This window comes from Amblyraja radiata, chromosome 19, assembly GCF_010909765.2.
Source record: "Amblyraja radiata isolate CabotCenter1 chromosome 19, sAmbRad1.1.pri, whole genome shotgun sequence".
Classification (NCBI taxonomy): Eukaryota; Metazoa; Chordata; class Chondrichthyes; order Rajiformes; family Rajidae; genus Amblyraja; species Amblyraja radiata.
Window position 1 is genome coordinate 46410258 of NC_045974.1, and position 24419 is coordinate 46434676.

The 24419-nt window shown below is 44.6% G+C and overlaps 1 pseudogene; it reads left to right on the forward strand.

Annotated features, from left to right (window-relative positions):
- The first annotated feature begins 527 nt into the window (after positions 1 to 527).
- The window catches only part of LOC116984188, a 44383-nt pseudogene continuing 20491 nt past the window's right edge, over positions 528 to 24419 (forward strand).

The following is a 24419-nucleotide window of genomic DNA, read 5'->3' on the forward strand; positions in this document are numbered from 1 at the left end:
TTGGGCGACCAAAATTGTACACCATACTCCAGAATTGGTCTCACCAATGCCTTGTACAATTTTAACATTACATCCCAACTTTTATATTCAATGCTCTGAGTTATAAAGGCTAGCATACCAAAAGCTTTCTTTACCACCCTACCTAATCCTGACTTGGCAGCGAACATTTCGGACCACTTCTTGCAATAACAAGAATTTGTTTTGCTCATTGTGAACACTGATGTCGTGCTTTTTATATATTTATATATTAACTGTGTTCTTGCCTTTCACCTCTAGAGGGGGAAGTCAGAAATGTTCTCATAGAAGTTCAAGACACAGTTTTATTCCGTGCTGTTCATGATGTCAATGGCCAAACAGAATAACTTTTACTGAATACTTTCATTTTTATAAAAATGAGTGTAAAGTATATTTCGTCTGAAGAAGGGTCTGATTACTTGTTGCGCACGGAACAGGAGTGCGTGTCGAATGTGTAATGGGTGTGCCATTATATAAGGACACATGTACAGAAGGACAGCGAAACTGGGAGGAGTCGACTTTTCAATCAATGTTTGAAGCATTCATTCGTGCTAAATGTGACCAGGTAATACCAACAGCAATCTGTCTCCTGCAGATAATTTGAAAGCTTCTCGACATCAATGAAAAGAAAATAATTGCAAATCGCAGGTAATTCAACGCCGTCGCGAACTAGTTTATGTTATTATGTTTTAGAATCAAATAAACTGTTCGTGCCTGAGAAAACACCCTCGCGATAAAAGCTGATACAAGGAACCGCAGATGCTGGTTGACAAAGTAAAAGACACGAAGTGCTGGAGTAACTCAGCGGGTCATGTAGCATCTCTGGAGAACATGGGTAGGCGATGATTCTGGTCGGTACCCTTCTTGTGACTGATTGTGGAGGGATTTTTTTGAGGAGTAGATATTGGTGCCCCTAGAAACAGTAACAGACCAACCACCACCACCACAATCAGTCTGAAGAAGGGACTCCGACGACAAACTCCATCTTATCGAAGTTCTCCAGAGATGCCGCCAGATAAAAGCTGCGGCTTTGAATTCTCGGAAGTATACTGGTCGATGGGGGGCTGATTCATAGACCTATTATTTCATGTGTTTTCGACAATATTTAAAGCACGGGGAAGATCATAGATTGGCTTTCACGATGAATGGCGTAACGCTAAATCAATATCACAGGTTGATCAATAAATAAATGACGGGTGGAAAATTGCGGATGATGCGTGCGGATGTTTTACCCGTGGTCTTCATGGGTTCAGGGACCAGAATATTAGATTATATTGAGATTGGAACCAAGTGCTAAAGTTGACAGCTTCAGCAGAAGTCATGTAACGCGACGGCCGGGTGACCATTTTCTAACAGAACACTGTACTTAACGTAGTGAAGAGACAATTACATACGAAACGTAACTAACTTCATACCAAAGATATTCCTCCAGTCCTTTGCCACAGTTTTACTCCCATTGTCGTTTTGTAAAGTTAACGTGTGAAGCCACGGGCGGAAACTCTCGAGCTCTTAATTGTTTTCTTAGTTGTAGATGTACACGGGATTGCGGGGGCCTCCAACATGGACAAACACACTACAAAAAAACCCACTCGTGTCGGACGATTCCTGATTTTGGCGTTGCTGGCACTGGCATTGGTGTTTCTAAACTTGCGGCATATAAAGGTGCGTAGAAAGATAAAACTAACGCTCATGGCTCCACGCAATGGATTGATAACTGTGTGAAATAGAAAGATTAAACGAGAACTTACCGTTTGAAGTTTGATTTTGAAGTGCCAGATGGGCATCAGCTTGGGGTGAGATATAGACCGCGGTCAGGATGATGGAGGTGAATTCCCTCAGTAGGTAGAAGGGACGGCACTTCACCGCCAGATGTTTGAGGTGTGGATAGGCCTGCCACGTCTGAGCTCCACGCAGAGTTGACCATGAGGCAGATACCCCCTCCTCTCCCTTTCCCAGATGCCAGTGTACGGTCCATACGGTGGATGGAGAACCCTTCAGGCTGGACTGCTGAGTCTGGGGAGCTGGGGATGAGCCGTGTCTCTGGGAAACAGAACACAGAGCATTCCCTCAGCCCCCTTTGTTAAAGCAGCCTTGCCCTTAATGCTTCCACTTTATTTTCAAGGGACTGTACATTGGTCAGTAGGAAAGTAGGGAGAGGGGATCGAAGATCCGAAAGTTTGATCAGTCTGATCTGAAATCCTGCCGGTCGGCCACGTTTCCAGTACACAATTTAGCAATGTTACAAAATGTTGAGATTTTAAAAATCAAGTCTGCAATGTATCCCATCAGATAAAGCATTAAAAGGAAGTTTAATTTGACACATAATTCCCTTTCATATCTTCTGTATTAAAAAAGTTATGGTCATTTTCATATTCGGAAATTAGCATCTTGTTCCCTATTGCTTTTGCATTGACAACACAAAAGTTGTGATCGAGAACAGTCAAAAGCCCATAACTTTCTTATAAATTAAGAAAACTGAATGAAATGTTCGGTTATTATAGATTGAAACATTCTGATACAAATATAAAACATCTTACTTGGATGACCTGAAATTAAAGCATATAATTAGTTAATTACCTAATTGTAGTCAATTATAAAATTGACTGGGTGTTCAAAAAGGAACTGCAGATGCTGGAATATCGAAGGTACACAAAATTGCTGGGGAAACTCAGCGGGTGCAGCAGCATCTATGGAGTGAAGGAAATAGGCGACGTTTCGGGCCGAAACCCTTCTTCAGACTGATGGGGGGTGGGGGGGGGGGGGGGGATGGAAGGAAAAGGGGGGGAGGGGGAGAAGCCCGAGGGCGGGCGGATGGGAGGGTGGGAGGAGACAGCTAGAGGGTTAAGGAAGGGGAGGAGACAGCAAGGGCTAGCAAAATTGGGAGAATTCAATGTTAATGCCATCCGGACGCAAGGTCCCCAGACGGAATATGAGGTGCTGTTCCTCCAATTTCCGCTGTTGCTCACTCTGGCAATGGAGGAGACCCAGGACAGAGAGGTCGGATTGGGAATGGGAGGGGGAGTTGAAGTGCTGAGCCACCGGGAGTTCAAGTTGGTTATTGCGGACTGAGCGGAGGTGTTCGGCGAAACGATCGCCCAACCTACGCTTAGTCTCCCCGATGTAAATCAGCTGACATCTAGAGCAGCGGATGCAGTAGATGTGGTTGGAGGAGATACAGGTGAACCTTTGTCGCACCTGGAACGACTGCTTGGGTCCTTGAATGGAGTCGAGGGGGGAGGTGAAGGGACAGGTGTTGCATTTCTTGCGGTTGCAACGGAAAGTGCCCGGGGAGGGGGTGGTGCGGGAGGGAAGGGAAGAATTGACGAGGGAGTTGCGGAGGGAGCGGTCTTTGCGGAAGGCAGACATGGGGGGAGATGGGAAGATGTGGCGAGTTGTGGGGTCACGTTGGAGGTGGCAGAAATGGCGGAGGATTATGTGTTGTATTTGCCGGCTGGTGGGGTGAAAGGTGAGGACCAGAGGGACTCTGCCCTTGTTGCGAGTGCGGGGATGGGGAGAGAGAGCAGTGTTACGGGGTATGGATGAGACCCTGGTGTGAGCTTCATCTATGGTGGTGGAGGGGAATCCCCGTTCCCTGAAGAACGAGGACATTTCCGATGCCCTGGTATGGAATGTCTCATCCTGGGAACAGATGCGGCGTAGGCGGAGGCATTGGGAGTAGGGGATGGAGTCTTTACAGGGGGCAGGGTGGGAAGACGTGTAGTCCAGATAGCCATGTGAGTCAGTGGGTTTGTAATGTATGTCGGTCAGGAGTCTGTCCCCTGCGATGGAGATGGTGAGGTCAAGGAAATTGACTGTTGTGACGGAAATAGTAATAAACACCCAGACTGCCTTGAAAATTCAAAAATGTGATATTCTCAAGATCAGAACATTAATATTATTGTATTATATGCTGTCAGTCAGTAACAGATAGGTAAATAAATTCCAATTTCTAGCAATAGACCAAGTCTTTATGGAGAAGATCAGTTGCTAGCTGGCACATTGGGATATCATAATCAGTAGCATCATCATACTCCTCAGACTGTAACTCTGTGCACCTTGTCTTTCCTCAAATTTTCAATTTTGGCATTGTAAACTACAAGTTTTTGCTCTTCAAACGACGTGTGACATGCCTTTCTGCCCACTAATTTCCCATTAAGAATGTCCTATAGATTCAATTTCTTAAGAAACTGATTTTTTTTTTAAATAGCCTAAGTATCCAAAAAACAAACTAATCCCATTCACACAAGAATTCACAATATAACATGATTTTTAAATCTCACTGTCATGAAGTCATATGCCAGATGGAAGGAATTTGATGTTTAATTCCCATAAATTAATCTAGAAACATCCACTCAATATAATCAACATTTTTATTATTTTGCACAATACGTGACTAAAACTGATATTTAGTATAAAAATATTGATTATGGGTAGACAATAACACAAAATATCAACGATGCTTTTGTGACATGATTGTCAAAAAAACCCAATTTAAATCATATTGCGAGTGGGTTTTTCTGGAACGCGATCGATTGGAACGTTGCATTTGCGGTGAATTTGAACCCCATATCGGCAAGAAAAACATTGCCATATTGTTCGTATGGGGCCCAAATCACATTTTTGCAACTTAAAATTTGATTAATACCATCCCAAGAAGCAAGATTATATGTAAAATACACGAATTACCTGGAGTTTTGTCCCGTTCATGCGATCCGTCACGCTGTAGGTGCTGAGGGCGTTAGAAGTCACTTATTATGTTAATCAAATCATTAAATTGTCTCGCGATTAACAAAAAAAAAACCGGGAACGCTAGTCCAATCGAATTTTCTTCATCAGCTAGGAGCCCGAGGAAGTCCACCTCCGCCTCCGACAGGCAGGAGAAAACGGCATTTTAATCCCCTCCCCCCACATTATCTTATTGAAACACAAGATAAAGTGGGTTTGGACACATCAGAGGCAGGAAACCTGTTCCCAATGTTGGGGGAGTCCAGAACCAGGGGCCATAGTTTAAGAATAAGGAGTAAGCCATTTAGAACGGAGATGAGAAAAAACTTTTTCACACAGAGAGTTGTTAGTGTGTGGAATTCTCTGCCTCAGAGGCGGTGGAGGCTGGTTCTCCGGTTGTTTTCAAGAGAGAGTTAAATATATCTCTTAGGGATAGCGAAATTAAGGAATATGGAGAGAAGGCAGGAACGGGGTACTGATTGTAAATGATTAGCCATGGTCACATTGAATGGCGGTGCTGGCTGGAAGGGCCGAATGGCCTACTCCTGCGCCTATTATCTATTGTCTATCTTTGTTTGTCTGTTTATGATTTAATCGATTGAGTACTGTGTTGTGAACCTGTTGTGCTGCTGCTGTCAGTAAGAATGTCATTGTTCCGTTCTAATACATATGACAAGAAAACACTCTCGAATCTTGAATAATAATATTCTAATCATGTTGTAAAAATTCTGTGATTTAAATTGAAATTTGAAATTTTTAGTCTTGAGGTTATAAATGCTGTAAAATAATTTGAAAAAAAAATAATTGACTTTGCTGTTTTCCATAGTTTGCGCAATTTTCAATTCCCGGAGCAAAGTCAGTGTGGATCAGATGCCCAGCTCCGAAGAATCATTCCACATTACTGCAGGAAGTAAAAATGCCGAAGACTGAATGGATCCACAAGCTGATGCAGTATGGCTATCAGACTCATAGTTTCACCCTTGAAGAAAGAACAGAGGGGACAGTACTGATGAAAATGATTGAATGGCCAAAGACTCCCGATACCAGTGTGCCCTTTAGGAAAAGCAGCGACCCGTTGCATACTTGCTTTATCATTTTAAATCCTGAGAAGACTTTCCACGTTGGAGATCAATTGCAGGTGATGCTGCGAATGTTTGACTTTGACGGAAATCCAAAACAATATGGAGGTGACTATCTGCAAGCACGGATTCACACCCCAGAGTTAAAGGCTGGTTCAGCAGGGACAGTTATAGATAACCAAAATGGATATCATTACATTAATTTTACTTTATCCTGGCCAGGAAAAGTCCAAGTGTCAGTTTCCCTAATTCATCCCAGTGAAGGGATCAAAGTACTAAAACGGCTGCGTGAAGAACGACCAGATCGAATTTATATGAAAAGCACTTTCAAAGCTGGAGCAATTTCAAAGACTACTGTTTGCCATGTGTTTTTAACTCCAACTAAACCACTATGTAACTTTACCGATCCCAGGACAGGTGAGCCTTGGTTCTGTTACAAACCAGAAAATCTTCCGTGTTCTACCCGAATCAATCATGCTGGACGTGGATATTTGAGAGATGTTTTAATTGGAGAAGAGAGGCTGTTTATGCAAAGGTATTCCTCCTACATTTTATCTTTTATATTTTTATATTTCCATTTAGTGTTTTCTGTTTTTATTTCAGATATCTAGCATCTGCAGCTTTTTGCTTTAAAGTTACAATTCATTTTGGTTCTTTATTTATTGAGTTCTTATTGATTTATAGTATTTATTAACTTATTTTAAAAAATGTAGGTAGTCAAGATTCCTCTCGTATCCCAAGTACATGCTGGTTGGTAGGTCAGTTGCTTATTATTAAGGCTGTCTTAAAACACATAAAGGTGGATAAATCCCTGGAGCTTTACCGAGTATATCCTAGAACATTGTGGGATTGGAGGAAATGAATTGCAGGGGTTCGGGCAGAGATATTTAATTCATCGTTAACCATAGGTAAGGTATCGGAAGACAAGAGGGTGGCTAAAGTTGTGCCTTTATTTAAGGAGAGGATAGGCTGGGGAACTATAGGCTGGAGAGCCCAACATCAGTGGTGGGAAAGTTGCTGAAGGGAATTCTGAGAGATTAGATCCACCAGCATTCTGAAAGTCAAGGACTGGTTTATGGATAGCGAGCATGGATTTATGCATGGGAAATCGCATCTCCTAAATTTGATTGAGTTTTTTCAAGAGGTGGCAGAGGATTGACAAGGGCAGGTTAGTAGACATTGACTGCAGGGTATCTAGTGAGGTATTTGATGAGCTCCCACATGGTAGGCTGGTCTTGAAGGTTAGATCACATAGGATCCAGGGTGAGCTGGCAAAATAGAATACAAAATTGGCTTGGTGGTAGAAGTCAGAGAGTGATAGTGGAGAGTTGTTGATCAAATTAGCGGCCTGTGACCAGCGGTATGCCACAGGCATCTGTTGTTTCTCAACTATATGATTTGGCTGAACATGTAGGTGGCACGGTTACTAAGATGATGGATGAGACCAACATTTTTGATATAGTGAAGTGAAGAAGGTTATCTAAGATTAAAACAGGATCTGTATTAGCTTGAACTGGGGACTGACAGATGGAATTTAAGTCGGACAAGTGCGATGTATCTCACCCTGGAAAACAGATTCTGATAATCTGGCCTATCATTATCTCTCATAAATCAACATAATTCTATCTTTTTCTTGCATATGGCGTGCACAGCCTAAAGTTGTAAGACAACTTGTTGTTTGATCTGTTTGTGCATGCCGGGTTGATTGCATTCGTTGAAACAGGGTGGACCACGTGAAGGTTGCAATCTCCCGCCCCGACATAATTCTCGCAGGTAGCCCATCAGCTTCTGACATTCCAGAGAAAACAATCCAAGTTTGTCCAAACTCTTCTTATAACCAATTGTCTTTATATTTAAATGATACTGTTTTTATTGATGCTACCAATGTGATGATATTATAATGAATGCTTCATGGGTTCAGGTAAAATGTATTTTTATTTTGTCTGTTTATCGTTTTTCTCTACTCTCTATTTGGAGGGTACTTTTTACATGCAGGGGTTCTGATCCATCCTGACAACATTGGTCTTATTACACATTTGTTACCTTGCACAACCATCTTGTAATTGATCTTTAATTTTCCAAATGGTTCCTCAGTTGAACCCCCACTATCTTGGTACACTCCTTGAAGTATTATAGGGAGGTATTTTATTTTCCAGCACAAAGATAAGTAAGCCTATCCATATGGAACTGGTTCCTTCTTCCTTGGTGTTTACAGAAATTAATAGTAAGATTAACCGAGAACTTACCAGTTTGAAGTTTGATCTTTATTTTATGAGGAGTTACGTCGAGGGAATACGTGAAGACCCCGCCAGCATGCATGCGCGGCATGCTTCAAAGCAGCGGTGTGAAATCACAGTAATAGTAAGTGAAATAAACATAGTAAGATAAGAAGAACTAGGAAGCCAGTTGACCTTTATGATAGAGGGTGGACGTGGAGGGCACATATTATCTCGACGTAACTCCTCATAAAATGAAGATCAAACTTCAAACTGGTAAGTTCTCGTTTAATCTTACTATTTTACTTCGGAGTCACGTGAGTAAATACGTTAAGATTTTAAAGATCTGTGATTTCATGCCGTGGAACAAATCCATGCTTCACTCACTGCCGAAGTCATCCAAGGGAGGAAGTATGTTATCGTATTCAGACATTAATCAAATTCAAACAATAACTATTAATATTAACAAAATTAATGCTCCCTTGGGTTAAATATATTACATAATTCAAAATTGATTCTGCAGGTTTGGCTATTGGCTTATTATAAAAGAGTTGGAAGTTCTTCTCTCTAGACTATCCTGCTGTTGCCAGGATATGGTCCATAGGCACTTCCCTGCAAATTTGGCATTTAGTGGAGATTTTATTGTGCTCTTTCGTAAGCAATTGATTTCATACTGGGTATTGCGGAGCAATGCCAGTGTGTCCTGTTGAGTGTCCGTCTTCTCTGTACCATCGACTGAACGAGCAAACAATGTGATGCCCACCGTCAGAAGTTTTAGAAACTTCTGTAGTTTGACCTCCTGGGTTCTTATGCCAGTCCCACTGTACCCCCAGATCACATTGTTTACTGCAGGCACTTTTAACGAAGTAAAGTTCACAGGAGGCATATACTTCTCCGTAGTTTCGTTAACTACTTGTTCCTGCAGAGGATGGAAGGACAGGTAGTCGATGCTGGCCGCCAGCTTGGTCTGCAATGGTGCTCCTGATTGCGGTGGTCCGCAAATTTCGTGACCACTCCCAGTAGCTCCTTAGGATCCTGCACCCCCAGCACACTGCCGTTTTCTTCAGCCACGTCCCCTTCTTCAGGACCAGCCCAGCCCTGGCCCGCAATGCTCCCCTCCGTCGAGGGAGATGCATTGGACGGCCCTGGATAAGGTGCTGTTATGGGAGTGCGAAGACTACCATGGTGAGCTTGCCCCATCTCCCGGAGCAAGTCACGTTGGAGCATTTGCTCCATCAACCGCTTGTGCCGGAGAGGCGGCACCTCTGCTGCACTCGGGCAGCGCGTCCTCCCGACCGGACTCATCTGAGTATATCGGCCGGACCAACTCCTGCTGGGCTTTACCTCCAGCCCGCTGCGCAGATTCGGGCTGTACAGCTCGCGGCGCTGGGCTCAGCTGTGCAGAGTTTACGTCTAACTGTGGACCGCAGAGTTGGTCGCCCCCAGCTGTCGGAGCTTTCACAGTCCTTCGCAGCCATACGAGACGCGACCCATTTTTCTTCCCCTTGTCCATAGTGCTACAACACAAAGCACAACAAGGGGAAGAGATACGACCTTCGAATAAAATGTCTTACCTGTAGGTCGGTTTTTTTCAATTTTCCCGCGGGAGAGCTCTTACCCCGCCCGCCCATCGCTGGTGCAATGCGTGAGATGATATATTTTGCATGCGTGCTGGCGGGGTCTTCACGTAGTCACTCACGTGACTCCAAAGTAAAATAGGTAGCCTGCATTTGCCCCACAGTGGCACACAAGCCATGGATCTATCCGATGTGTTCACAAACATAAGTAATCTCCATGGAGAGCGATGTCCGAACAAGGCCACATTGTTGCTCCAAAACTTTTTATTGTCTTTCTCACCACAATGTAGCACCTTATCACCAACAGACATCCAGTTGGAACGCAGCAAATCTAGTCTTTGCAGGGATAAGTTTATACTGACAAACCCTTTTGATTGTTAATCACAGCCTTACTTTGTTAACTTTGTTGTCTGATCCCTCTGTCAAAGCAGTATACTGAGCACTGCTTGAGGCTGACTTGCAGAGTTTACGCTAACTCATCCAGCTTACCCTAACTAACAAGTTCTCGGCAACTACTTTTTGTTGTTAAGACATCTGTGTTGTAATGATGAGATGATCACTTGACATGTCCATCCAAGGATGCTGACTGACTGAAACCTCTGCAAGGTGGGGGCTCAATTGATGTGGTGACAAAGAAGGCACTGACACAACTCAATCTTTATTAATATTCATATCAGTTTTAAATGAGTTAAACTGTTATAAAGACAGTTCGATCTAGCTCTTAGGGCTAAAGGAATCAAGGGATATGGGGGGAAAGCAGCACAGGGGTACTGATGTGTTCGAGAAGGAACTGCAGATACTGGAAAATCGAAGGTACACAAAAATGCTGGAGAAACTCAGAAATATCTAACGTTTCGGGCCGAAACCCTCCTTCTTTTGAAGAAGGGTTTCGTCCCGAAATGTTACCTATTTCCTTCGCTCCATAGATGCTGCTGCACCCGCTGAGTTTCTCCAGCATTTTTGTGTACCTACTGATTTTAGATGTTCAGCCATGATCGTATTGAATGGTGGTGCTGCCTCGAAGGACCGAATGGCCTACTCCTGCACCTATTTTCTATGTTTTCTATGTTTTCTATGTTTTATGTTTCTAAATTTGCAAGCATTTAACTAAACGATTCAACAAGAGCTTTGTAACTCTTAGTTTAAATCTTTTTATTTGAATTTTGAATTTAACAGCAATTTGCATACATACAATGATAACAGACAGTGATAATCAGGACATAATTGTACAACAGTATGTAAACGACCCTCAAAACCCTTACCCTTACCCTTACCCACCCTCGCCACCCGGGAACAAACAACACTCACATACGTACACATCCACACAAATACGATTTAAAAAAAAAAAAAAAAAATTTAAAAAGAGGAAAAAATAAACAAATAAATAAATAAATAAATTGTGGGGAGGGGGGGGGGAGGGGTTGAGGAGATAGCAGCTGCAATAAGACAGAGCTGTGATAGAGGACACTCAGTCCTCTTCCGAGTCCGGAAACAAGTTAAGAGAGTTAACAAGTTCCAGGAAAGGATTCCATGTATCTAGGAATGTCTTGGTAGAGCCTTTGAGAGAGAACCTAAGTTTTTCAAGCTTTAAGTTGTAGAGCACCTCCTTGATCCAGTGGGCATGTGTCGGGGGACAGGTTAGTCTCCAGTTAAGCAAAATCAGTCTCCGGGCTAACAGGGTTGTAAAAGCCAGGACCCGCTTCAACGCAACAGAGAGGTTGGTGTTGGGGGGAATACCAAAAATAGCTGACAGTGGGTTTGGAGGAATAGTCTGGCCATAGGCTCTGCTTAGCACGTCGAAAGCACTCCTCCAAAAGGTTGCTAGCTTAGGGCAAGACCAAAACATATGACTATGGTTGGCAGGGGATTGATTGCATCTGTTGCAGGTGTCTTTAACAGCGGGGTATATTCTAGATAATCTTGCGTTTGTGTAGTGGACTTTGTGAAGGACTTTGCATTGGATTAGGCCATGACGGGCACATATGGAGGAAGAATGGATCAAATCCAAGGCAGAGTCCCATTGCTGGTCTGTTAGTTTCATATTCAGCTCGCCCTCCCACGCAGCTTTTAATGAGGTATGAGGTTTCAATATAACCGACCCTTATAAGTTGTACAAAAAAGAGATGCATTTCTTCCGGTTGGGATCTAGAGCTAGGATGGAATCGGTCAGGGTTTCAGGGGGACGATTTGGGAAATGGGGGAATATCTTCTTCACAAAATTCCTAATCTGGAAAAAACGAAAAAGGTGGGAGTTTGGGAGGCTATAGTTGTACGAAAGCTCTGCAAGACGAAAAAATACCATCCTTGTATAGGTTTTTGATACTACTGATGCCATTACTATGCCAGGTTTTGAATGCGAAGTCTGTACTTGAAGGATTAAAGATGTGATTTTTAAGCAGTGGGGTCAAGATGGAAGGGCCTTGTAAACCAAAGTTTTTCCTAAATTGACTCCATATCTTGAGCGAGAGGGACGCAATTGGGCCTGCACCCGCAGATGTTATAGAAAGGGGGAGTTGAGAGCATAGGACAGACCGCAACGGGAGATGTGAACTCGCCTTTTCCATGTGTACCCAGGTCGGTAGGTGGTCGCAATCATCATTCATCCAGTACAGGATTTTTTGCAAGTTAGCAGCCCAGTAGTATCGCCTAAAGTCAGGAAGTGCCAAACCGCCGTCACTCTTAGGAGACTGTAGTAGCGTCTTTCGAATTCTGGCCGGTTTGCTACCCCATAAAAATTTAGATATTCTCCTTTCTAATTTATCAAAAAAAGATTTAGTGATAAATATAGGAACATGCTGGAAAAGGTACAGGAATTTGGGTAGGACGACCATCTTGACCAGATTTATCCGGGCCGCGAGGGATAACGGTAAGATTGACCAGCGGTCAAAGTCTCTTTCAGCTTTCTCAACCAGAGGCAGGAAGTTTGTGCGGAACATATCAAATATAGGTATTGTGATAAAAACGCCGAGGTAGCGAAATCCTTCCTCCGCCCATTTGAATGAGGTTAAAGAGCGAGGGAGCTGCTTAGCCAATGAGTTAATCGGTAATAATTCACTTTTTTGGTAGTTAAGTTTATAACCAGAGTACACCCCAAACCGTTCTAAAATATTCATAATCACAGGGAGAGAGCTGACTGGATTCGAGATGTACAGGAGCAGGTCATCCGCATACAATGAGACTTTATGAATTGTGTCAAACCGTGTAATACCTTTAAAGCCCTTCTCTGAGCGTAACCAGACCGCCAAGGGTTCTATCGCGACAGCAAACAGAAGTGGTGATAACGGGCAACCCTGCCTGGTACCTCTCTGAAGGGGGAAGTGGGGCGACAGTGTGTCGTTTGTTTGTACTGAGGCCACCAGGGACGAGTATAATAGACTGACCCAATGAATGAAACTATTGCCGAGGCCAAACCTGTCCATCGCCTCGTATAGGTACTTCCACTCGACCCTGTCGAAAGCTTTTTCGGCGTCGAGGGAGACCACTATCTCCGGGGTCTCACTACTTGGTGAATGGATGATGTTAAGGAGACGCCTAGTATTGTGGGAGGACTGTCGGCCTGGCATAAACCCTGTTTGATCTAATGAGATAATAAAGGGCATCACTTGTTGAAGACGGAGCGCAAGAACTTTAGAGAGGATTTTGAGGTCCACATTCAAGAGTGAAATTGGTCTATAGCTACTACAAAGCAGAGGATCTTTCTCCTTTTTAAGAATTAGGGAGATAGTAGCCAACGACAAGGTGGGCGGTAGGCGGCGATGTAAAAACGCCTCATTGTACATATCTCTCAGGACTGGTGCGAGGAGAACAGAGAAAGCTTTGTAATATTCTACAGTGAAGCCGTCAGGGCCGGGCGACTTTCCGCTTTGCAGCAATGTGATGGCTGCTTGGACCTCAGTGACAGTTATGGGACCACCCAAGACTTTCGTGGCTTCATCGTCAATTCGGGGAAACGTCATACTACGGAACATGTCATCTGCAGTGGGAGGACAATCGGAAGTGTATAGCTCAGCGTAAAATTTAGCAAATGCTTCATTAATTCTAAGAGGATCGGTATGAATCTCCCCTAAGCTGGATCTAATGGCTGGAATTAGCCGTGAAGTCGCCTCGGTTCTGGCCTGATGGGCCAAAAGCTTCCCAGCTTTATCCCCAGATTCAAAAAAGTGTTGCCTAGATTTAAGCAGTCGTAACTTGGCTTTATTGGTAGACATGAGGTCAAAGTCTATTTGTAACCTAAAGCGTTCTTTATAAAAATTAGGGTCTGGGTCAGATGCGTATTTATCATCAATGTCCTTTATTTTTCGTAACAGGTCTGCCATTTGGGACGTCTCGGCTCTTTTCAGGTTGGAGACAAAAGAGATAAGTTGGCCCCTAATATAGGCTTTTGAAGCTTCCCAGAGTATACCTCTTGCTATGTCCGGCGAGTCATTCAGCTCAAAATATAAGGTGATTTGGGAGTGCAGGAATTGCTTGTAGTGAGCCTCTGCTAGTAATTAGGAGTTGAACCTCCACTGTTTAAAGGGGTTAGTTCGTTTACGAAAGTGAAGATCGAGGGAAGTCGCAGCGTGATCTGATATCACGATATACTATGATACTCGCTGGATTTGATTTTGGAGAGCAGTCTGTTATCTAAGAGGAAGAAGTCTATACGGGTATAGGTACGGTGCACGTGGGAAAAAAATGAAAATAATTTAGTCGTGGGAAATGTATGTCTCCATGGGTCAGTGAGCCCAAGTTGTTTGGTAAAAGCATGCAAAGTCCTACCTGATTTAGTTAAAGTGGAGGCTTTGTTCGAAGATCTGTCCAGTATAAGGTCTTGGACCAGATTAAAATCTCCACCCACAATGATGTGGTAATTTTCAATGTTTGGGAGAGATGTAAAAAATTTGGTTACAAATGAGCTGTCATCCCAGTTGGGACCGTAAATACTGGCCAATATGACAGGTGTGTCTTGCAGTTTGCCAGAGACCATGACAAAGCGGCCAGCAGGGTCTTCCACCATTTTCTGTGGTTCGAACATAACGTTTTTACGAATCAGGATAGCAGTACCCCAAGCCCTATAATTAAATTTTGAATGAAATAAGTGGCTAATCCAGCCTCTCTTTAGCCGTGTTACCTCTCTGTTGCGAAGGTGTGTCTCTTGAATAAAAAATATATCGCCCTTAAGGTATTGCAAGTGGGCCAAGATCTTATCAGTCTTAGTAGGACCCCCCACTCCCCTCACGTTCCACGAGACAAATCTAAGAGTGCCGTTTGTGTTGGCCATATTTAGCTATATCCAAACGAGTGGGCAGAGCGCTGTAATACTGCAGATTGAAATGGAAGAGCGCATCGAAGCCAGCTGCTGAGAGTGGGGGTGCGGGTGGTAAAAGGGGAAAAGAAAAAAAACAAAACAAAAAAAAAACATACATACGTATACACACAACAAACGGTCGTGACACATATCACTTAACCATCTTTCAAACCTGAGTCCCCGGACCTGAGGTCCCCAATGTCCCAACCGAACCTTGAGTGCCCATTGCACCAAGGTACGTTGTCCTCGCATCCGCATGGAGTAGTCCGATCTTAACTCCCAATATTTCCACATCCCAAAGCAGCAAAGTCGCTCAATATCAGTAAAGTAACATAAAATGAATATAACTATAATAATGATAACAATGATAATAATAATTTGAGAAATGGACAATAGAAAATAGAAATAGAAATAGAAATAAAGTGAAGTAAACCTAAATGAATAGATACAAAGTTAAAATAATAGCCTTGGTAGTTGTACTACCAATGACATTGCTAACACTAATGGTAATAATAGTAGTGATGATAGTAATAATACAACAAGACAAATTAACAAAATTAACAAAATAGTGATACTAAATAAGTAAGCCAACGTATAAGTGAAACAGGAATAGCTTCCTTTGGTATAACATAGTATAACTTAAAGTTGGTAAGGTATAAAGAAAGAGTTAGCATTAGAGAGATTAACAAGTGGCAAACTGGATTCTTGGATTAAGGCGCAGGGCAGAAGAACATCAATTAAGTTTTGTTAAACAAAAACGCTGTAAGAGTTAATTGGTGTAACGCAGCCTTGACTATAATGAGTTTTTATCAGCCCCAGACAGTCCGCTATTAAGACTAGTGTAAACAAACCATTCAAATGCTGGCCAGCTGCTAAAAGCAAGAAGGCAGAGATCAAATCACGAACCACAATGTGGGTCCCTTTAGCCCTATTTTATAGCATGTACAGGGGAAGAGCCTTTCAAGTATGATTACACATAAACATTAAAAGGAAAAGTTGGTAAGACATAGTCATTGATATAACAGCAAGGCCGAGCGCTAGCAGTGGCTAATTGCTAAGGGCAGTCAAGCTAAAGTTAGCCCATAATGTAACCCATAATGTAACCGTAGATTAACTGGATCCCTGTGCCATTCGGATGTAAACGTACCGAGCAGAGTCAGTCATCTGTGGGTCCCGGTCTGCATCAACGGTAAGATGAAATGAAAGCCTGAGCATCCTCGGGAGATGTTAACCGTCGCCTCTTTCCCTCCCCGGCCATGATGAACAGCTTGGCCGGATAATGAAGGGAGGGTTTGAGACCCAGGTTGTACAGCTCCTTCATGACGTCTCGATATGCAGAACGTTGTTCAACTATCTCGGGACAGTAATCTTCAAAAATGTGAATCGGGATATCTTTGTACTTCAGCTTACCCCTCTGCCTCCGAGCCTCACGCACCACCAACTCGCGGGTCTGGAATCTATGGAAGCAAACCACAACTGCTCTGGGTTTCCCACCAGGGCTTGGTTTGGCTGCTAGCGTGCGATGGGCTCGGTTTAGCTCCGGGGCTGATTCCAGTATGCGTTCGCCAAGTGTCTCGAGCAGGAGTTGAGAGAAAAAAGCTGTTGTTTGGGGGCCTTCGATGTTCTCGGGGAGGCCGACTATCCTTACGTTATTTCGGCGACTCCTGCCTTCCAGGTCGATAAGCTTAGACTTAAACTTGGCGTTCTCTTCGATGACCGTAGTTAGCATTATCTCCATAGCTCGCATGTCTTGGCTGGTGGTATCTGCAAATGTCTCTAATGACGAAAGACGCTGTTGTTGATCTAGAATAGTGGTCTGGATATTGTCCAGCTTTGTTTCCAGCTTGGTGAACGCTACGTTAAACTCTGCCAGTAGCGATGCCTTGTGCTCTGTTAACAAGGCTGCTAGCGTAGCCATGATGGTGCTGGTCGACGAGTCTTCAATATTTTGCTCCTCTTTCTTTCTTCTGCCTGCCATCTTTACGATGTGGAGGAGTTGCTGTCGATGGTGTTAAATATTTATGGTAGTTTTAAAACTTCGGCTGAGCTGTAATAACAGTTGAAGGTTAACAGATTGGGAGCTTGGAAAAAGTGCGACTACTCCAGCTTGTTGCTCCGCCTCCTCTTTGAGCTTTGTAACTCTTAATCACCTAATTTACTGATATGGCTTTTCCTATCTTGCTGCCCAATAATTGAAACAGCACTTGGACATGGATTCCAGATGTAAGATGAACTGGTTGGGATTACTTCAATGGGTTGTAATCTTCTCTGAGTTAAGATGTCAGGGTTCGCCTTCTGTGTTAGCTGTCCTCGAGTAATATCACTCCTGGTGTACAATGTTTATTTGATGTTTTCACATCAATCTTCTAGAAGGCTGGGGGTCCTCAAATCCCAAATGAGGCAATTGGAAATTGGAGCTTGGACTTGATTGCTCCTGACAATATTCTCACATGGGTACCATAACTAAGTTTTTCTACATTGCTATTTCATCGTTTTAACCTGTACATCTGGTTATTCCTTATTGCCATAGTGATAAAGCCCCTTTTCCTAAGTTTGATGCCTTTGTTTATCGGATTTTCTTCCCTTAATACAACTAAATGGTCACTGTTGTGTTTTCACTTCATTTTGCCTCTGAGCCTGGAAACCCTGTGAGAATGATGAGAAGATAGACGGTTACTTGCTTCTGCTTTTCCTTCTATCATGAAGATCTGATTACAGTCTGTCCCACATAGTTTAATCGCCATCGATGGCCTTTTGCAACAGTTCCTGATTCTCTATTCTGTGTCACTATTCTTCCAGTTAAATTGTTGTTAATTATTTTGGTCTTCTCGGTAAACTTTATAGACCATGAGCTGAGCATGAGTGAAGTAATCAAATGGAACATAATGTCCAGTCTATGTTTCACGTTTGAGACCCTGCATCAATTTAAATCTGACACGACTATCGCTTTGGCTCCACAGATGCTGCTTGACCTGCTGAGTTCTTCCAGCAGTTTATTTTTTTGTTCCAAATTCCGGCATCTACCATCGCTTGTGACTACCCTCTGTTCTGAAATGATTATTTACAACAATTGTCTCACAATAACTTGCTTTGTAGAAGTTTAGTTGCTAGCCATGTGGCTACAATAGAGACATACAGCTGCTCATACTTAACTACATTAAACTCCATTAGCAAGCCTTGGGCACATTTGCTCAGCTGATCAAGACCCTGCCATAGTTCTTGATAATCATCTTCATTGTTTATGAAACTACCTATTTTAGTATCATTTGCAAACTCGCTTATCATGCCTTGTACATTCTCATCCAAATCTCAAGCAGATGACAAACAGCGATGGACCCCATACTGACCCCTGAGGCACACCACTATTCACAGACCACCAGTCCAAAAAGCAACCTTCTACCACCATCTACTTCCTACCATGAAGCCCATTTTGTTTCCAGTTAGCTATCTCTCCCTAGATCCCGAGCGGTCTACTCTTCCAGAGCAGACGACCATTGGTTAACCTGTTACATTTCCGGTGTGCAGCGCGACTCACGTCGCAGCGGCCTTGCAGTCCGTCTGTCTTTTTGTAATTTTTTGTCCCGTTTTAATGTAATTTTTATTTTTTTGATGGGGTATGTGTGTGTGTGTGTGTGTGTGTGTGTGTGGGGGGGGGGGGGGGGAACTTTTAAAATCTTTCCCCTGCAGGGAGAAACCGACCTTTTCCCTGTCGGGTCTCCGTTGTCGTTGGGGCTGCAATGTGGAGCGGCCTCCAGCAGGAACGTCCTGGGGCTCCAGTCACGGAGCTGCGGAGCTACTCACCATCGTAGAGCTGGCTGAGTTCGGAGCGGGTGGAGCGGTGGTGGCGCGCTGCTGCGACCCGACCCCCGGAGCTTCGGAGGCTTACCGCAGGTCTGGTGGACGGTGATATCAGGAGGCCGCGGGTCCCTGCTGGGAGACCGCTTTTCGGGGCTTCCGCAACGGCGACTTCTCCCGCCCGAGTAGCGGGGTCGAGGATGACCTGGAGCAGGGCCTTACATCATCGCCCGGTGTAGCTTCAACGGCTTACAACAGGATCTGTATTAGCTTGAACTGGGGACTGACAGATGGAATTTAAGTCGGACAAGTGCGATGTATCTCACCCTGGAAAACAGATTCTGATAATCTGGCCTATCATTATCTCTCATAAATCAACATAATTCTATCTTTTTCTTGCATATGGCGTGCACAGCCTAAAGTTGTAAGACAACTTGTTCTGTTTGATCTGTTTGTGCATGCCGGGTTGATTGCATTCGTTGAAACAGGGTGGACCACGTGAAGGTTGCAATCTCCCGCCCCGACATAATTCTCGCAGGTAGCCCATCAGCTTCTGACATTCCAGAGAAAACAATCCAAGTTTGTCCAACCTCTTCTTATAACCAATTGTCTTTATATTTAAATGATACTGTTTTTATTGATGCTACCAATGTGATGATATTATAATGAATGCTTCATGGGTTCAGGTAAAATGTATTTTTATTTTGTCTGTTTATCGTTTTTCTCTACTCTCTATTTGGAGGGTACTTTTTACATGCAGGGGTTCTGATCCATCCTGACAACATTGGTCTTATTACACATTTGTTACCTTGCACAACCATCTTGTAATTGATCTTTAATTTTCCAAATGGTTCCTCAGTTGAACCCCCACTATCTTGGTACACTCCTTGAAGTATTATAGGGAGGTATTTTATTTTCCAGCACAAAGATAAGTAAGCCTATCCATATGGAACTGGTTCCTTCTTCCTTGGTGTTTACAGAAATTAATAGTAAGATTAACCGAGAACTTACCAGTTTGAAGTTTGATCTTTATTTTATGAGGAGTTACGTCGAAGGAATACGTGAAGACCCCGCCAGCACGCATGCGCTGCATGCTTCAAAGCAGCGGTGTGAAATCACAGTAATAGTAGGTGAAATAAACATAGTAAGATAAGAAGAACTAGGAAGCCAGTTGACCTTTATGATAGAGGGTGGGCGTGGAGGGCACATATTATCTCGACGTAACTCCTCATAAAATGAAGATCAAACTTCAAACTGGTAAGTTCTCGTTTAATCTTACTATTTTACTTCGGAGTCACGTGAGTAAATACGTTAAGATTTTAAAGATCTGTGATTTCATGCCGTGGAACAAATCCATGCTTAACTCACTGCCGAAGTCATCCAAGGGAGGAAGTATGTTATCGTATTCAGACATTAATCAAATTCAAACAATAACTATTAATATTAACAAAATTAATGCTCCCTTGGGTTAAATATATTACATAATTCAAAATTGATTCTGCAGGTTTGGTTATTGGCTTATTATAAAAGAGTTGGAAGTTCTTCTCTCTAGACTATCCTGCTGTTGCCAGGATATGGTCCATAGGCACTTCCCTGCAAATTTGGCATTTAGTGGAGGTTTTATTGTGCTCTTTCGTAAGCAATTGATTTCATACTGGGTATTGCGGAGCAATGCCAGTGTGTCCTGTTGAGTGTCCGTCTTCTCTGTACCATCGACTGAACGAGCAAACAATGTGATGCCCACCGTCAGAAGTTTTAGAAACTTCTGTAGTTTGACCTCCTGGGTTCTTATGCCAGTCCCACTGTACCCCCAGATCACATTGTTTACTGCAGGCACTTTTAACGAAGTAAAGTTCACAGGAGGCATATACTTCTCCGTAGTTTCGTTAACTACTTGTTCCTGCAGAGGATGGAAGGACAGGTAGTCGATGCTGGCCACCAGCTTGGTCTGCAATGGTGCTCCTGATTGCGGTGGTCCGCAAATTTCGTGACCACTCCCAGTAGCTCCTTAGGATCCTGCACCCCCAGCACACTGCCGTTTTCTTCAGCCACGACCCCTTCTTCAGGACCAGCCCAGCCCTGGCCCGCAATGCTCCCCTCCGTCGAGGGAGATTCATTGGACGGCCCTGGATAAGGTGCTGTTATGGGAGTGCGAAGACTACCATGGTGAGCTTGCCCCATCTCCCGGAGCAAGTCACATTGGAGCATTTGCTCCATCAACCGCTTGTGCCGGAGAGGCGGCACCTCTGCTGCACTCGGGCAGCGCGTTCTCCCGTCCTCCCCATCCTCTCTCTAACCTCCCCTCAAATCCAGCACCAAGATAATTGCAATATTGACTAAAAGGGAGATTGTCACTTATCCTCTTCTCTCCTCTCCTGCACCCACTCGCCTCTCCCCTTCTCCCCTCATTTACTGCACTCATCTCCGCTCTTTTCTTCCCCTCATCCCCTTCTCAATCCCTCCCTCCCTCTTTCTTTCCCCGCCCCTCCAAATCAGCACCAAAGACTGTCTCCTCCCTCCTTTCCCTTCTTCTCCTCTGCTATTCTCCTCTTCAATCCTCTAATTTACACCCCACCTCCTCCCCTCTCATCTCCACTCCCCTCCTCCACTCTCCTATGCATTCTTACCCTCTCCTCACCTTCTTCCCTTCTCCACAACCCTCCACTCCCCTCCCCTCCTCTGCTCTCCTCTGCTCTTCTCTTTTCTCCTTCCTATGCTTTCCGCTCCTTTCCATTCTTCTCCTCTTCTCCCCCCCTCCTTCTTCCCATCTCCCCCTTCCTCTCCCACTCACCTCCTCACCACTCTTCCCTCTGTCCTCCACTCCCTTCTCGCATCTACTCTTATTCCCTTCACTCCTCTCAAACCCCCTCTCCTACCCTCCCTATCCCTCCCATCCTCATCTCTCCTCTCCTCCCCTCTCCCGTTCCCCCGTATGCTCCCATCACCTCTCCACTCCTCCCCTCTCCTATCCCTTACTACCCTCTCCTTTCCTCTCCCTTCCTCCCTTCCCCACTGCCCTCCACTCCCCTCGTCTCCTCTGCTTTCGTCATTCCTCCTCCCATCTCCCCCTCTCCTCTCCTCACCTCCCCAATCTCGTCTCCCTTCCCCTCTCCCATCTCCTCCCCTCCCCTCCACACCTCTCACCCCCCCTCTACTATCCCCCCTCTTCCTCCTCTGATCTCCTTTCCTTACCTCTCCTCTCCTCTATCTTCCCATTCCCTCCCTCCCCTCTACCCTCCTCTCATCCACTCCTCCTCCTCCCTTCCTCTCTCCCCATCCTCTTAAATACAGCACCTTTGATAATTGGTGGAGGTAAGAGATTGTCCCCTCCCCACCCCCATCCTCTCATCTCCTCTCCTCCCCACTCAATTCCTCTCCTCTCATTGCCTCTCCAATCTCCTGCTCTCTCCCCTCCCTCTGCCTCTCTCTCCCCTCCACTCATATCCAGCACCAAAGATAATTGCAATATGGACTAGGTGAGTGTCTGATCCCCTCTCCACTTCCCCTCTCCTCCCCTCCTCTCTGATCCCCTCCATCTCCCACTTTTCTCCCTCACCTCTCTTCTCTCTGCTCCTCTCCTCCCCTCTCCACTCCTCTCCTCTCCTCTGCTTTCCTCTCATCTCCTCTCTCCTTTCTCTTCTGCTCCCCTCCCGTCTCCTCACCTCTCCTCTCTGCCATCCTCGCCTCTGCTCTTCTCTCACCTCCCATCTCCTCCTCCTTCCTCTCCTCCCCGCTTCTCTCTCCCCCTCCCCTCAATTCCAGCACCAAACATAATTGTAATATAGTGGAGGCGAGTGATTGTTCTCTCCTCCCATCCTCTCCCCTCGGCCACTCATCTACTCCCCACAGCGTCTCTCTTCCCCTCTTCTCTGCTTCCTCACTCTCACCTGCCCTCCCCTCGCCTCTCCTCTCTTCTACTCCCCACATGTCCTCTCTTTTCCTCCCCTCCTCTACCCTCCCCTCCTCGCTCCCCGACCCTCCAAACCAGCACCAAAGATAATTGTAATATGGTGGAGCTGAGATTGTCTCCTCTCCTCTCCTCCTCCCCCCATTATCCCCATACCCTCTCTTCTGCTATCATACCTTCTCCACTAACTTCCCCTCCTCATCTGCTCTCCTTGTCCCTCCTCCCATCTCCCCCCTATCCTCTCCTACTCTCGGCTCCCCTCCCTCTCCCACTCCTCTTCTCTCAGCCCTTCCCTCGTTCTCCCCTCCCTTCTCCTCTACTCTCCTCTCCCCTATTCTCTCCTTGCTCCCCTCCTCACCTCTCCTCTCCCCCCTCCTCTCGTTTTCTCTCCCTGCCTCCACTCATCTACTCCACCTCCCCTCCTCTCCTTTCCTTTCCTCTCTTCTCTCCTTTTCTCCTCCCCCTCACCTCTCCCCATCCCCTCCTTTATTCTCCCCTCCCTCTTCTCCTCACCTCTATTCTAGATGCTTTCAAGAGAGTAAGGTAGGGCTCTTAAAGATAGTCCAGGAATATGGGGAGAAGGCAGAAATGGGGTACTGATTGTGGATGATCAGCCATGATCACATGGATAAACATGACTTCATCGGACAGAACCAGCATGGTTTTGTGAAGGGGAAATCCTGTTTAACGAATCTGCTCGAATTCTTTGAGGAAGTAACAACCCGGGTGGATAAAGGGGAACCGGTGGATGTGGTATACTTGGACTTCCAAAAGGCTTTTGACAAGGTGCCACATAAGAGACTATTGCTAAAAATAAAAAATTATTGGATTGGGGGTAATATATTAGCATGGGTAGAGGATTGGCTGACAAATAGGAAGCAGAGAGTGGGGATAAATGGTTCATACTCGGGATGGCAACCGGTAACTAGCGGGGTTCCGCAAGGGTCGGTGCTGGGACCCCAGTTGTTCACAATTTATATAAATGATTTGGAGGAGGGAACCAAGTGTAATATATCAAAATTTGCGGACGATACAAAAATGGGAGGAAAAATTGGGGATGAGGAGGATAGGAAGAGTCTGCAAATGGATATAGATAAGCTAGGTGAGTGGGCAACAACTTGGCAGATGAAATTTAATACTAATAAATGTGAAGTCATTCACTTTGGGAAAAAAAATGATAGGGCAAGTTATTTTCTAAATGAGGAGGAGCTGCGTTGTAATGCAACGCAAAGGGATCTAGGGGTATTAGTACATGAATCACTAAAGGTCAGTATGCAGGTGCAGCAAGCAATCAGGAAGGCCAATGGAGTTTTGGCCTTTATTGCTAGGGGGATTGAGTATAAAAACACGGAGGTCTTGCTGCAGCTGTACACAGTATTAGTGAGACCACATTTGGAATACTGTGTACAGTTCTGGGGTCCATACTTAAGGAAGGATGTACTAGCCCTGGAGGCAGTGCAGCGAAGGTTTACAAGATTAATTCCTGCAATGAGGGGATTGACATATGAGGAAAGGTTAAGTAAGCTGGAGCTCTACTCTTTGGAGTTTAGGAGAATGAGAGGCGATCTCATTGAAACATATAAGATCGTGAGGGGCCTTGATCGGGTGGATGCACCGAGGATGTTCCCAATGATCGGGGAAACTAGAACGTAGGGGACATAGTTGCAGAATAAGGGGGGGCTCTTTTAAAACTGAGATGAGGAAGAACTTCTTCACCAAGAGGGTGGTTAATTTATGGAATTCACTGCCCCAGGGAGCAGTGGAAGCAGAAACGTTAAATATATTTAAGTCTAGAATAGATGGTTTTTTAGCTGC